Source organism: Cryptomeria japonica, chromosome 4 (assembly GCF_030272615.1).
Source record: "Cryptomeria japonica chromosome 4, Sugi_1.0, whole genome shotgun sequence".
NCBI lineage: Eukaryota > Viridiplantae > Streptophyta > Pinopsida > Cupressales > Cupressaceae > Cryptomeria > Cryptomeria japonica.
In genome coordinates this window covers 299,034,101-299,048,879 of record NC_081408.1, presented here as the reverse complement: position 1 = coordinate 299,048,879, position 14,779 = coordinate 299,034,101, and positions in this window count along the sequence as shown.

Genomic DNA, 14,779 nt, shown 5'->3' with positions numbered 1-14,779 from the left:
AATCTATTTATAAGGTTTATGTGTGCCATCCTATTCCTCTCTTTTGTTTGAGCTATTGATGGCAATTCTTGAGCATAGTGATGGTGTATTTTGGAGGATCCTTTACCTTGTCTTCATGAAAGGTAGGTTTGTCCACATGAGCTTCCAGTTAGTAGGTGTTGGTAGACATGTGAGTGGACCTTATCCATGTATACCACTGGCTTGCGGTGAGTATCCTAAGAGATACGTAGCTATACGGGATGTGACCTATGTGTGCCTTTTTCCACGAGGTACACTACCATGCGAGATATGTCCATTGTGTGTCTTCTCTGCTTGGAGTATTGTCATGCTACATGATGACGTGATGCGAGGTGATGTTGAGATGCACATTACGATGTTGTATGGTTGCGTGACTAGGCCATACCACATGATGAGCTACTGCAATAGCTAGACGATTGTTCCTTCCTTCCTTGTTGGTGGCTAGATGCTAGTCACATAGTGATGTTATGTGCAGTTGTGATATTCTTATTTAATTCTTTGTGGACCAGCAATTTATTGTATTTTGACTTTGAAGGTTTAGCCACGATCTTGCGATCTTTTGCTTACTTGATTTGGTGTTGCAAATTCTGGATTATTTTCTTGCCTTACTGTTGAAATTGATGGATTATTATCTTTATTCATCTGTACTTTGGTGGTTGAACTGGTTTATCCTTATTGTTTTAGTATGTTGGTCTTGTGTTGAAATGTGACATTCCTCTCCAAGGATGTATGAGACGGTCTTGGTTGAGTGTATATGAGGAAGTAGATGTAGGGAACCTTGAGGATGGGGGTATGTGAGGCTGTGATGCAGCTAGGACCCACTACCTACCTATGTGTAGTGACTATCTCTTAGAGGATATCCACCTTACTCAACAAGGAATGTTCACGAAGGTCTTGTATGGAAGGTAGCACCGCTATGGTGTGCCCTAGCACCATCAAGCCCTTAAGTGAGATGTTGGATATTTCTAATCATGTTCATTGTTTTGAGATCAGGCATAGAGATGATGATCGTGCATGTTATCTTTGACCAAGCATTAGATATGCTCACATGTGGCCTTTTGAGTTGTGCATTCCAGTTATGTGGATGATTATTGTGTGAAATCATGGAGTAAATTATTTTACCTTGTCACTATGTTATGGGACATAGTCATTGGAAAGATTTTTATATGCTTGGCAACTGTAAACAATTGAGTTATTTATGTTGCTCTTATTTCATGAAAGTTAACTTGGTTGTTGCATTTGAAATTTGAAGCTAGTTCTATGCAATATAATTTTATGATGAGGATGGATTAGTAAAATAAATTGATCATGATGGCATGTTTTCTGGTCATATTTGGTAGATGAGTATGGTAATTGTTGTTTACCTCTTTGTAATGCATTAATTTGGTTTAATGAAAGGAAGAAAAATCTTGTTTCTCTGCTATGATTGTGGATAATTCCTAGAATGTGATATGAAATATATGGATTTAGATGTATCTTACCGATGTATAATGGCATTCATAGAGGAGTTAGCAATAATGTTTTATTTATTTGTGGAAAGATTCATATGTGCAATTTGATATTTGTAAATGAGTTTCAAGGCTGATGCGTGCGACATGTTTTCCGTCTAGCCTTATGACTTCCAGGAGTAAGTTGGAACCTAGGGGGGAGAATGTAGTACCCCTGTCCCAATCAGATTCTAATCTCGGTTTGACCTTGGTTATTTTATCATGTTATAATATTATAGTGAGATTTTTTTATTATTGTGTGAGTGTTAATGTGGTTTTCACATCAATTTGTATGTAAGTTTATTAGTTCTCCTAATTTGTGTTATTAGTCTCGGACTAACACTTTCATTATATATATATATATACATACATATATATATATATATATATATATATATATATATGTATATATATATGTATGTATATATGTATGTATATATATATGTATGTATGTATGTATGTATGTATGTATGACTCTTGGTTGCGGTAGATTGCAGGTACAGTACTGCGTAGGTACGAGGTTCATCTCCACCTAGTTTCGCAGGTTTGAGTGCTCCTCTTTGGTCCTTAGAGATTGGATTAGGTGATTGTAAGACCCTCGTTTGACCATAGTCATGCTCAAGTGAGAATTGTCAGTTGTCCATTAGTATTCCCTTTGGTGGGGTATGCAGGTCGTCTGTCTGATTGGCTTTCTTGGGTTGCATGTATTGTGTGTGGTTAAATTGAGTATTTAATCCTTTGTATTTAATTTGATTTAATGTGTGTTTATGCATTAGTGTATTAGGTACTAAATTAAATAGGTTCCCTTTTATGCGATTAATTGTTAATTAGAATTGCTCAATTCAAGTTGGTAGCAAGTTCAATTAAATGGTTAATTTTAAATGATAAATTTATTCAGTTTATGCTTTTGGAAAGGAAAGATTTAAACTTATTCGAAATAGAAATAATTTAATCTCTTTGGCATTTTGAAATAGAAATGTTCATTTCAATTATTTAAGAAAATCATTTTTAATTAGAAAAGCAAGTTTAATATATATTTGATATAGTTTGAAAGAATGGTTTTTTATTTTTGTTTAAAAGATTTTTTTAAATTCAAAAATGAGATTTTTGGTCAAACTTTTCCCATTTAACCTAGGTTTTGGAAAAATATTGGGAGGATTATTTTGGGGAGTATTTTTGAAAAATATTTTTGGGAATGAAAATTTGGGGATTTTGGAGGAGAAGAAATTTCTTGAGCCTGCAAGTTGGGCTCTTCACTAAATCTTTTCCAGGATTGCTATATGAGGTAAGATTTTGGTTTATATCTTTGATTTCTTTGTTTATTGGAGTTTGTTTGTTTTTTGGAAGAAATTTGGTTATGTTATTGAAAAATCTCATTTATTTAGGGAAAATGAAAGAAGTTGTAGATTAATTTCTGAATTTAAATCCTCCTTGCTCCCTTTCCAAATCTCCAGATTGAATTTTGTTTGTTGTCAATAAACTTTGTTAAAATCCCCATTGAATGTTTTCAGATTAAGTTTCATATTGGAATTAGTTTAGAGTTTGGTAGAGGGGTTGAATAAATCTGTGAGGAATGATTATTTATGCCCAAATATGGGTTTTTGGTTGAGAAAATTTGCCTATTCTAGGAGGTTACTCAACAAATTTTATCATCTTTAAAAACATAGGGTTGCTAGAAAAATGTTTTAAGTCTCAGTTTGAGACTATTTTAAAAATGGGGGGGTTTGTTTATTTTTAAAAAGTTAAAAAAAAAGATTAATTTTCTGGGTCTAAGAATACCCAGAAACTGGGGTGTTGTTTTTATTTATTTTAATATATTAAACAAAATATATATATAATAAACAATGATTTTTTGTTTGGGGCTTTGGGGGGAGAGCCATGGCCTCGACTCATGGTTGGGGAGACTCGTGGCTTCCCCAAGCCATGGGGAGAGCCATGGCGTGGAGCATGGTCTCCACACAGTCATGGCTATGGGGAGACCATGTCATGGTCCCCATGGCCCTTCCCAAAGGAAAAGGGAACCACATGGTTCCCACATGGTGGGGCTCGTGGGTTTTTTATATAAAAAAAAAATAAGTTTCTTTTTATTGTTAAAAAGTTTTTTTTTAGTTAATAAATTTTATTTTATTAAAAAAAGTTTTTAATATAGTTTTTAATTATTAATTATTATTTAATATATATTTTATTAATCTAAGATATATGTATATATATATATATATATATATATATATATATATATATATATATATATATATATATATATATATATATATATATATACTTAATTTGTAAATTTTATTATTAACTAGTATATATTTTATTAATCGTGGATTAATATATATGTATTAATTAATGTTTAATTTGTACTTTTCTTTATGTACGCAAGGAAGTATTAGCTTATTTGGGAAATGCCTGGTTTTTAATTTCCCTTTTAATGTATATTTCTTATTTTTGGAAAGTAGGTAATTATGTCACAAGAGTTGAGATTAGATTGTTGTTTTCGAACAAGTCTGAGAATGATGTTTTATTTTGAAAAATAAATATCATATTTAGTTGATTAATGGTTATTTAATTATATTCATGTGAATTTGGTTGAAAACTCATGATGATGTATTTATATTATTGTATGATGCAGTTGAACTTTAGTTAGTAAACCATGAACGACCTGTACCTAGACAAGGTAGACATACTGCAATCAAGCTTAGATCCATTAGAAAACTGGACCGAATTTAAGGTTTAAATAGTATGGAAGGAGATTGTCTTTTCCGATTTATGCATATGCATGTTTAATTTTATGTATTCTCATTTGCTTAAGAATGTCAAGTCCTTGATTGTGATTGTTGGATATTGTTGTATTGTCGTATGTTGATTGTATTCTGCTTATGTCCTTGATCTTGAGCTTTGTCTGTTTTCATGTGATGGTATTGTATTCGGTCATGTCCTTTATGCGGGTGTCGAATGTTGATTCGTGGTTGACCATAGCTAGTCAGGTCTCTAGTTAGAGTACCATCAGTCAGTGCACCTCGTATGAAGTCTTGTTTGACCAAGTGGGTATTCCTACCATATTGAACTTCGTTTAATTGACCTTGTGTATTCCTTGGTTTAGGAGTTCATTTGAGTATAGTCTAGTGTCGATTGGGAAAGTGGCTTTCGATTGGGGGCTGCACCTAAAGTGGTTGCTGGGTAACCCATCGAAAGTGTGTCTAAATAAGTGCTAAACTAATAGCATATTAGAGAGTTTAGTTATTGAAAACCCTAAGTAAGATAATTGTGCCTCATGCATGGGATGACTGCTAGTACAGACTTGACATACTGTGAGAAGGCTTGAAATGGAAAACCATCAACCTTGTCTTCATGAAAGGAAGTGTTGGGTCCACACGAGGCTTGGATGGGCCGAAGGTTCAAAATAGGTTGTCAGGGTAACTCAGTAGATGGGACCGGAACCTATGAAGACCTTCCATGGTAACCATACTAGGTTATGTGATGACACTTGTCCCTTATGTTCGCTAGTTTGTTGTTGTGTTGTCTTGATAGGAGCACTATTGTGGAGTCATCCTATTGTTTATTCCCCTGTGAGAAACTGATATTCATGTTAAACCATGGTTTTCTTATGATGGGTTGTGAAGACTTAGTTTCACGGATGCTTCATTTTATCTTTGTATTTGCTTCTTATTATGTTCAATTGGATCCTTTTCCTATTTAGGGGTCATTCTTGTATTTATTTGACCGATGTGGTCATATGTATTATTGGTTATGTATGCCTTGATGGTAGGATGTAAATGATATGACCTTATGTATTATTCACCTTTTTAATTATCAGTGGGGTCTTGCAGTTGAGCAAACCCGGAGATGTATCCCACTAGGGGTGAACTCCGATATCATTTCGATGTTATGTGGTGTTTATGTTCTTATGTTTCCTCTTTAATTTAGCATGTATGGATAGCATTATGGTTAAAACGTAAAATATGGATTAGATGAAGTTAATCTTAAATGCATGTATGTAGTCTTCTTATTCAAATGCAGTAATTTGGATCATGAAAGAATGTGGATTTGTATAACGAAATGTATTCAGTTATTGATAATGCAATTAAGTATGTTTGGAAAGTATTCATTAGTTTATAATAAAATTGAAGTATGTAATGAAATTAGATGCATAACTTATGCTTTAATGAAAGTTTGAATGTAATGTATGGTTAAATTTTATTGGATGAACCTTATCATGTTATCTATATTTTTATCTTATTGAAAGAATTTATCCTTGTTTAAGTATTATCTTGTCATTAAGTCAATCAACTTAATTGAATTAATTAGCGTGAGTTGAGTTATATGTTGAATTAAGTAATCACATTGGGAAACTCTTAGGTGTTATTTAAGTCTTTTGCTTGTTGGTATTATGGATGTGTTGCATTAGTTTTGTCCTTGATGTCAACACTTATCCTTCTGGAGATCTTTGGTTATGTTGAACTGGCACATTGTATTCACCGGCAAGTTCAGTGACATGCACAATCATTGGTATATTGTCCACCGACAGGTTATATTGTCCACTGGCAGGTTATATTGTTCACCGACACTAAGGATGATTTGTTATCATCTGGAGATCATTTTATTATGTCAAAGACATGGTTTGGATACTTGGTTTTGGTATTTTGGTTAATGGTCTAATCGGGTTGACATATTTGTTGTTATCGGTAGATTGGTCAAGGTTATGGACCGATATGCGTTATCTATTCCAGATCGGTATGACACGTTATGGAGATAATTTATTGATTGGATATTGTTGTAAATGTATTGAGCCGACATGATGCATCGCATCTAGACTTGTTTGTAATTGATTTAATTGTAATATTCTTAGTGAGTCGACCTACACATTTGTTCTTAGGTTTTGTATATATGTAAGATCTCATTTGAGATGAGAGAAGACAGGATATGATATGTAAGGTTATGGTATGGTAATATAACATGGTATGTGCGAATATTGAAGATCATATGAGAAGACCATAAGAGAAGGTTCAAGGAAGGTTTGAAGGTGTTTTTTAGAGCTTAACCGGTACTGAATCCAACATTGGAGATGCTATTTTGAGAAGTACATTATTCTAGGATTTAACCATCCTATTGTAGTCATTGTGACTCCCATTTGAGTAGTGTGCTCTAGGTGGTTGGCCTTTTTGCATGTGCAGACCCCATTTGGATACACATACTATCTACAGTAGTATCATCTGATTTTGGGTAAGGTTTCCCACCATGGTTTTTCCCCTTACAGGGTTTCCACATCAAAATCTTTGTGTTATGTGTTATTTCTCTTTATGTTTCATGCATTAAGTTTCACTGGTATTGTTATTAACTGTTAATCTGTTAACCACCATTAATTTTGGTTTACCAGTATTAAGTATCAAGTTTGAATAAGTTATAATTGGGTTGAAATTAATGGAAATCTGATTCACACCCCCCCCCCCCCCTCTCAGTTTCCTTCCTGGTCCTAACACCGTTGTGGTATATGAGCTTATGATAACTCATTGTATCATTGTGTTGTGTTTAATTTTTAAAAAAAATTATCTGCACTCTATTCTTTTGTTTTAGCTTAATCCCTTCAGGGTTTCCTAGTGGGGCATTACAACCCTCTAACCTCTTGTTGCATTCTACCTTCCATGATGCTTAGCATCTACATGACTAAATATGAAATAACTCCTTAATTACACTAGCTCCTTCAAGGAACCCAAACCAAACAATCCTACGAGTCTTCATGTCATAGCTTACCTAATGCATTGATACTTCATACTCGTGTAGTGCATTTCATTTAATGAGAAGATTCTATCATATGTATATTACTTATGGTTACATTTCCTTAAGCCTCATCATGATCATTTCACCACTCATGAGTACAAAGAATGTAACTTGATGATCTTTCACGCAATGCAATGCAATGCATAACAACTAAACTCTCATTCTACAACATGCATGTTATGGGATGCCTATGCCTTATCATAAAGAAGGAGCTACTACTACCATGATGTTAATGACTCTATCGCTTCCCACCGACATAATGCATCACTAATATGTCATTCAATCTAATATTTTTATAAAATGCATGCATAATGGCTTACATATGCTCCTGCATGTATATTGACATTATCCACACATTAATTGCTTTATTGCAGCCATCTTACTATTTCATTCATAAACATTTATGTTCTTAATGTAGATAGACTTCTAAGTTTGGTTATAATTTCCAGCCTCATGGCTGATTTAGTTTCTATGTTGTTGACTAATATCTTCATTGTATACGTCATGTTTTTCTACCTCTATCATTAATGGTAAGGTATTTTTTTAATAACAATTGCATGTGTTTAAGAGTCTCATAAGAAAGATCTAACTTTTAATAGAATTACATCCATGATCACATGAAAATACATCCCTCCTACTTACTAGTTTCTTTTCATTAATTTTAACATAACATAATGAAAGTAAGCAAAGCATCATTCTACATTCCAATATGAGTATGGCTACTGTATGCGGGAAAAGCGGGTCAATAGAATTCAATATGCGAAAATATTCCAAAAGATTTGTCCACACACACACACAGGACTTCTTGGCACAAGCGATGGAGTAATGAAGTATCACTCAACTTCCCAAGGTTGGTCCCATGGTTCTCTATCTTACAATGTCCCTCAAACCAATGTTTTTGCTCTCAGATCACTGAGCAAAATGGTTTAGAGATGGCAAATGCAAGAATGAGGGATGCTTTGATAGATTTTAGAATGAAATGCATCCTAAACTATGCATGATTCTAGAAATGCAATAAACTAGATTATAAGATGACAAGGTTAGTATGAATACTAGCCTAACATGATATATTTAGTCTATGATTGAGCTAAATGATAAAGAAAGTATTCTAAACATGCATATTTAGACTAATTCCTGAATTAAAGAGAGGCTAAAATGGTGAGCATAAAATGATATATAAAATTTTGAATGTATTTGAGCATAAGTATGATACTACAAACTTGAAGGATATCAAAATGGAGGAATGAGAGCTCTATTTATAGCAAAAACAGGGCAATGGATGGTTAGGATTGAAAGAGTTGATCAAGGGTTGAGTTTGAAAGTTGGGGATCCATGTTTGCAATTTACACCAATGAAATGGTGACAAGTGTCAACATAGGGTTGGGTTGAGAGAAGGGGTTGGAGGCATTAAATGCCTGAGAAGACCTTATGGTTATCTAGAGATAAGGGTTAAGCTTAAGTTAAGATTACCCAATGGATTAAGAGTTAATCTAAGGATAAACCTTTGTGCAAATGATTAAGAGATAATCATGGTCAAAGCATTAAAGGTCTGATGAGACCCTTGGGTTGGATAAAGGTTGAGTTAAAAGAAATTCTTTAACCATGTAAGAGGATTTGAGTTAACCATTAATGGTTATGAAGACTTTGGGGAATTAAGTGGTTGAAGGCTTGAAGCCTTTAATGGTTATCAAAGACTTTGAGGATTTTGAGAAGTGACCTCCCCTTGCTTAGGGATGTGACAAAATTTAGAAGATGGTTTAGGCTAATTAGAAGCGATTTAGAAGAGTCTAGAAGGGATTAGAAAGGGGTTTTGGAAGGCAAGTGGGAGATGTAGGAAAATGTAAGTGGATGGAGGGATAATAGGATTTAATTGAATTAAATGATTTAATTCAATTTGGTTGCAATTTGGGGAAATTGAATAAATTAGATTTATTCAATTTAGGATAATTATTTAATTAAATTTGAATTTAATTAAAAGTGGATAGGTGGAATTTTAATTGAATAAAATGATTTATTCATTAAGTGGTATAGTGAATTTAATTTAAATAAATTGAGTAATTTACTTAATTAAATAGGGGAATGCGCATAATTTAATTAAATTGGATTTAATTAAATAGAGAAATGAACATAAAATATGCATTTAGGAATATGGTCATTTTTATACGTCTACATTTTGCCCCTCTTTGAAGTGACATGTGTGCACATGTTATTTCAAAGAAAATGATGCATTATCGTGATTTATGATCAAATGACCTTTTGTGTCGCTCTTTTGATATGCAAGTCGTGCCCCTGATTTGATTTGATGCATGATGCCCCAGATTTGATTTGATGCATGATGCCCCAGATTTGATATTTGATGGTGATGCCCCCTCGGGAGATGAATCAATATTTTGAAAAAAAAAATTGATTTAATTTAATGAATTGTGTGTGGTGTGTAGGATTTCGTCGATGTAAAATGTGTGTAGATTGATTCATCTCCCGATAATGTACAACATGTAAGGTATAGGGGAGACCGCGACCATATTACAGGGTCGTTTTGCTAACCCTAATTTCATTTTCCTCCTATAAAAAGGGGGAAAGAGCTTTGATTGGATTCATTTGTGCCTTGTTGACTTTGGAGAAAGAGAATTTGGTATGAAGAGAAAATGCCTATTCTGTATTCCAGACACCGTTTCGAGCGCGTTCAGAGGTACCGGAGACCTGTAGCGTATGGACCACCAGTAAGTCAACGTTTTTGACCCTCTTTTGATTTTTGATTTGGTCAATTTTAGTCATTTCTTGATTTTTAAAACTCGGTTTTAGCATTTTAGCGCGTCAAAGTCATAGATTAGCGCATACGAAGTTTTAAGTAGTGCATCAAGTCTATTTTAGGGGTGCGTCCGAAATAAAAAAGGGTAGCGCATAGACGCAACATAGCGCATGGCGAATGTCGGGTAGTGTGTAGGGTCAATAGGGTAGCGCGTAGGGTAGACCTAGTGCATAGGAGCCACAGAAGTTCGCATAGGTAAGGGGGTTTAGCGCGTAGGGTTAACCTAGCGCATAGGGTCAAATAGGTAGCGCCCAGGAGGTATAGATTAGCGTGTGGGTAGGGTTTAGCGCATAGGGTAGGTTAGGTGGCGCATGGGGGAAAGATTTAGCATGTAGAGTCAGTCTAGCGCATAGGGTGAATAGATTAGCGCGTAGGAAAAACAGCCTAGCGCGTGGGTGAAGTTTAGAGCAGTGGGAGTCTGTTTTAGCGCATCTGGAAAAAAATTTGCGAGATGAGCTGATTTGTAAATTTGTTGTGTCTATCTATCATGATTTTATGGATTTGTCCAATATGAGTGTCGATATAACCTTTTTTTTTATTTACGATATTTCAAGTTATGTATAGATATCAATGTGGTGTTTTGATCAAAATATGATTTGTTTGCGTATCTCGTTTCAAGTTCAATGTGTGAAGCTTGATTTGTGTTACAAGCTGATATGGGTTGGAAACTTGAGTTGTGTTACAAGCTGATATAGGTGGGAAACTTGAGTTGTTTTACAAGTTTATGTGATTATGGAGACTTGAGTTGTGTTACAAGTTTTGATATGGTTTTTGAGAACTTGAGTTGTTTTACAAGTTGATATGAAATGATAGGATTTTGAACTTGATGTAGATGAGCAAATTGTTTCATGTTGTTGATGTGAGTTTGATTTTGATATCTTTGTTTTGATGTGGAAATTGATATTGGATTTGTTTTGCTTGTTGATAGGAGCGATTGGGTGTGGTGCAGTCATGAGAGAGATTTCCGAGACCGTGGACATTGATACCGCGGTTGTCTCAGGCTGATCTCGACATCATTGAGAGATGTGGGTTGACCTCTCTTTTGGATATGCCTCGGTTCACTGTGAACCGGGGGCTACTGACAACATTGGCAGAGAGGTGGCATAGCGACACAAACACCTTTCATTTTGCGACCGGAGAGATGACAGTCACACTAGAGGACTATTACAGGATCCTGCGAATTCCCGTAGTAGGTGCACTACTACCGTATGAGCAGTCGGAGGAGGGTGGTACAGAGGCTCTTCATCGTATTTTCCATGATGAGACGGTATGTGGTTATGAGATCCCGTGGCAAGAGTTCTTAGACCTGGATTACGCACCCCTGCCATCTATACTAGCAGGGTTTATTGGTGGATTCCTTTGTCCTGATTGTAGGTCAAAGGGATTCTCTATGGGATGGGGGCTGGTATTGGAGGAGATGGTCACACAGGGCCGGAGATTTTCATGGGGATTAGCTATGCTAGCCCATCTTTATAGGGGCCTACATGAGGTGGTATACCTTGGTTACGGCAGTTTGTCAGCTGGCGTGACATTGTTACTGGTATGGTGCTGGGAGCACATTTCAGTGGTGAGGCCACTAGCAGACAGGGACAGGCCCGTGGGGTGCACATATGCATATGGATACAGGGGTCTAGTTGTCTAGCACAAGCTGGGCAAACTAGAGCATTGGAGGAGAGTGCTCGATGATATAGATACGGTCACCTGGCGACCGTATACAGGATGTGAGGTGTGGGCAGAGGACGGGTTGGAGATGCCTTTTGTTTTTATGACTAGATACCTGATCGGGAGGACCCCATTTGTGATAGAGAGGTTTGTGGTGACCCAAGTTTTGAGACAGCTTGGGTGCCAGCAGGGTATTCCATAGGGAGCGTGCCTATATGCACGTCAGAGGCAGGATGTAGGTGATTGGGGTCCGACCATTGATAGCACAGTGGCGGTGGAGGAGTTTGTCGAGTTGGCAAGGCAGATATGGGATTATGCCCCGGAGATTCTGGACGCGGGCCGATGAGTTTGCCAGATTGTTTGTTGCGCGGGCGGTGGCCAGGATATCGGATCCGGAGGAGATGAGGCCATCCTTTGATTCTGATGAGGAGGAGGGAGAGGGAGAGGGAGATGATGATGATGATGGAGAGGATGGAGGAGATGGACGAGGGAGAGGAGCCAGAGGGAGGCAAGGAGGTAGAGGGAGGAGAGGAGATAGGGGTGTGGAGAGAGCGGTGAGATAGGGGGTGATAGACAGGGGGAGAGGTGGATTGGCGATTGGAGCTGGTGGAGAGGGGAGAGCAGGGGAGGTGCTAGCGGCAGTGGGGGGCACTGATGAGGTGAGGTGACCAGTGCAGAGGAGGAGGACAGATGTGCTCCCACCTCCAGCACCAAGGACAGGCTGAGTAGGAGGAGTTGCCCCTGCACAGGTACCACTACGGGTTCGGGTCCCTACACATATTGAGGATGCGCAGATCCGGACCCTATAGGTGACTGTACAGCAGCTGCAGGCACAGATTTTGACATATCAGCGGCAGATCGCGCAGTTGACTACTGAGCGGGACACCGAGATAGAGCAGAGGGGGCGAGCAGAGGAACTGGTATCCAGCATGCAGAGAGCGGTGGTGGGTGGTCCGATGAGAGACACCCTGAGAGAGCTAGCATTGAGAGCTCAGGAGGCGGAGTACTACCGGCGACACTATGAGGCGGCGGTACCCAGGGATCGTCAAGTACAGAGCTTTGCACAGTCGAGATCTAGTCGATCTCGAGATACTAGGTCGCGGTCTGAGAGCTGAGGTGTCACAGGGCCATCGAGACAGGACCCTCCTGGAGATCTAGGGGTGGGTACATCTGGAGCCAGACCATCTCCGTCCGAGGATAGTCATACTTGAGAGACGGGGTCTCTGTTGTATTTTTTATCATTGTATTCTTTGTACTGGACACAGTGTTGATACATTTTGTACATTTTGATCAGTTTTGATATATATATATATACGACACCATTTTCTTTGATCATGTGGGGTGTTTATATGGATGCATGTTATGTGGGTTATTTTGTTTATGTGATGATGCAATGTTTAAATATATGATATAATGTATGATGCAGGATGTATGCTTTTATATGCTGTGAGATGTATCTTGAAAATGAGATGTATGATTTGATATGAAACTAAATGTAAAATGATATGCAAACATGTTAAATGATATGCAACTAATTGTAAAATGATATGCAACTAATTGTAAAATGATATGCAATTATGTTTTTGGTAGCATCCTCATTCTGTATTTGCCATCCGATATAGCCATTTGTTTGCTATCTTTTTAGGTATCATCATTGAGCATTGATTTGTTTAGGATATGTTGAAAATTTATACAAGAAAAATTTACATGATTTTTTATTTTGCAAGATAGCACAAGCGTCAAGGTATAATTGAACCAGGATAACCTGAGTGTGTATTGCGTAAACAGACAAGATTAAATCATTTGAATGCATGAAGTGGAATCAGGCCTTCAGTGATATTCGATGTATCATGTTTCGAGGCCAATATTCACACAATACAAGTGATCGCCTCCCAAACAGAAGACTAAGAAAATATTGGAAGTTCCTTATGATCTCTAGTTGTGAAGCATTTAGTGAGACAAGGAAGAGAATCCAAATAATCGAAAAAAGGTTCAAAATGCAAAACTAGTCAAAATTTTATGTTGTAATGCAACATCCAGTACTTCAGAAAAATCATCCATCCTTGGTATTTTTGTGAATTGTTTTGTTTTGTTTTGTGATGAAGCGTAGTTTTGGTTTGTGGGATGTCATGCTTTTGAGTTTTGCAAATAGCCTTGATGTCTTGAATGTTTACAATATTTAGATGATTGGAATGCCCCTAGCTGAGTGTGCCTCTTGATGTGAATATGTATAGTGATTTCCAATCCATGGTGGATTTGTGGTAAGAGGATATATATATGGATAAACTAGGATAGTGACTACGCTAAGTATGTCCTGAATGGATATTTGCTAAGTGTCGGGCGATGACCGATAGTGTTTTGACGGATAAAATGGTATGGAGATAGATAGAGGAGCCATTCTTTCACAAGAGCGCCTGTTTACTAGGTTTTCACCATTTGTTTTTATCGTACTTTATGTTTTTGCTTTTTCTAGATTTTTTTTTTTTTTTTTGCTTATTTTGGCTTTTTCCGTGCACTAGGTTACTTAAGTGTAGTACTTCTTTAGATGGATGTTGTTAGTTGGTTCATCGAGCACATCTCCTTCTGAAGTCGTTAGCTGATAGGCACCTGATCCATAGATTGATATGATAACATAGGGACCCAACTAGTTAGGTTCAAATTTCCCTTTCTTTTCTCGCTCTTGCTGATTTCTTGGATTTTCTTTGAGGACTAGGTCACCAACCTTGAAGTTGTGGGGGATGACCTTGTGATTGTAGCTCCTGCACATGCGTTGTTGATATGCTTTGAGATGAGTATAAGCATGCTGATGTCTTTCATCTAATAGTTCAAGTTCTTGCAGTCGGTTAACTCGATACTCTTCATCTGGGATTAAGCCTTTCAAAGAGACTCTGAGAGATGGGATTTCTACTTCCAGGGGTAAAATGGTTTCTGATCCATATACCAATGAGTATGGTGTTTCTCTTGTAGGTGTGCGGATGCTGGTTTTGTATGCCCAAAGTGCTGGATTGAGTTGTACGTGCCA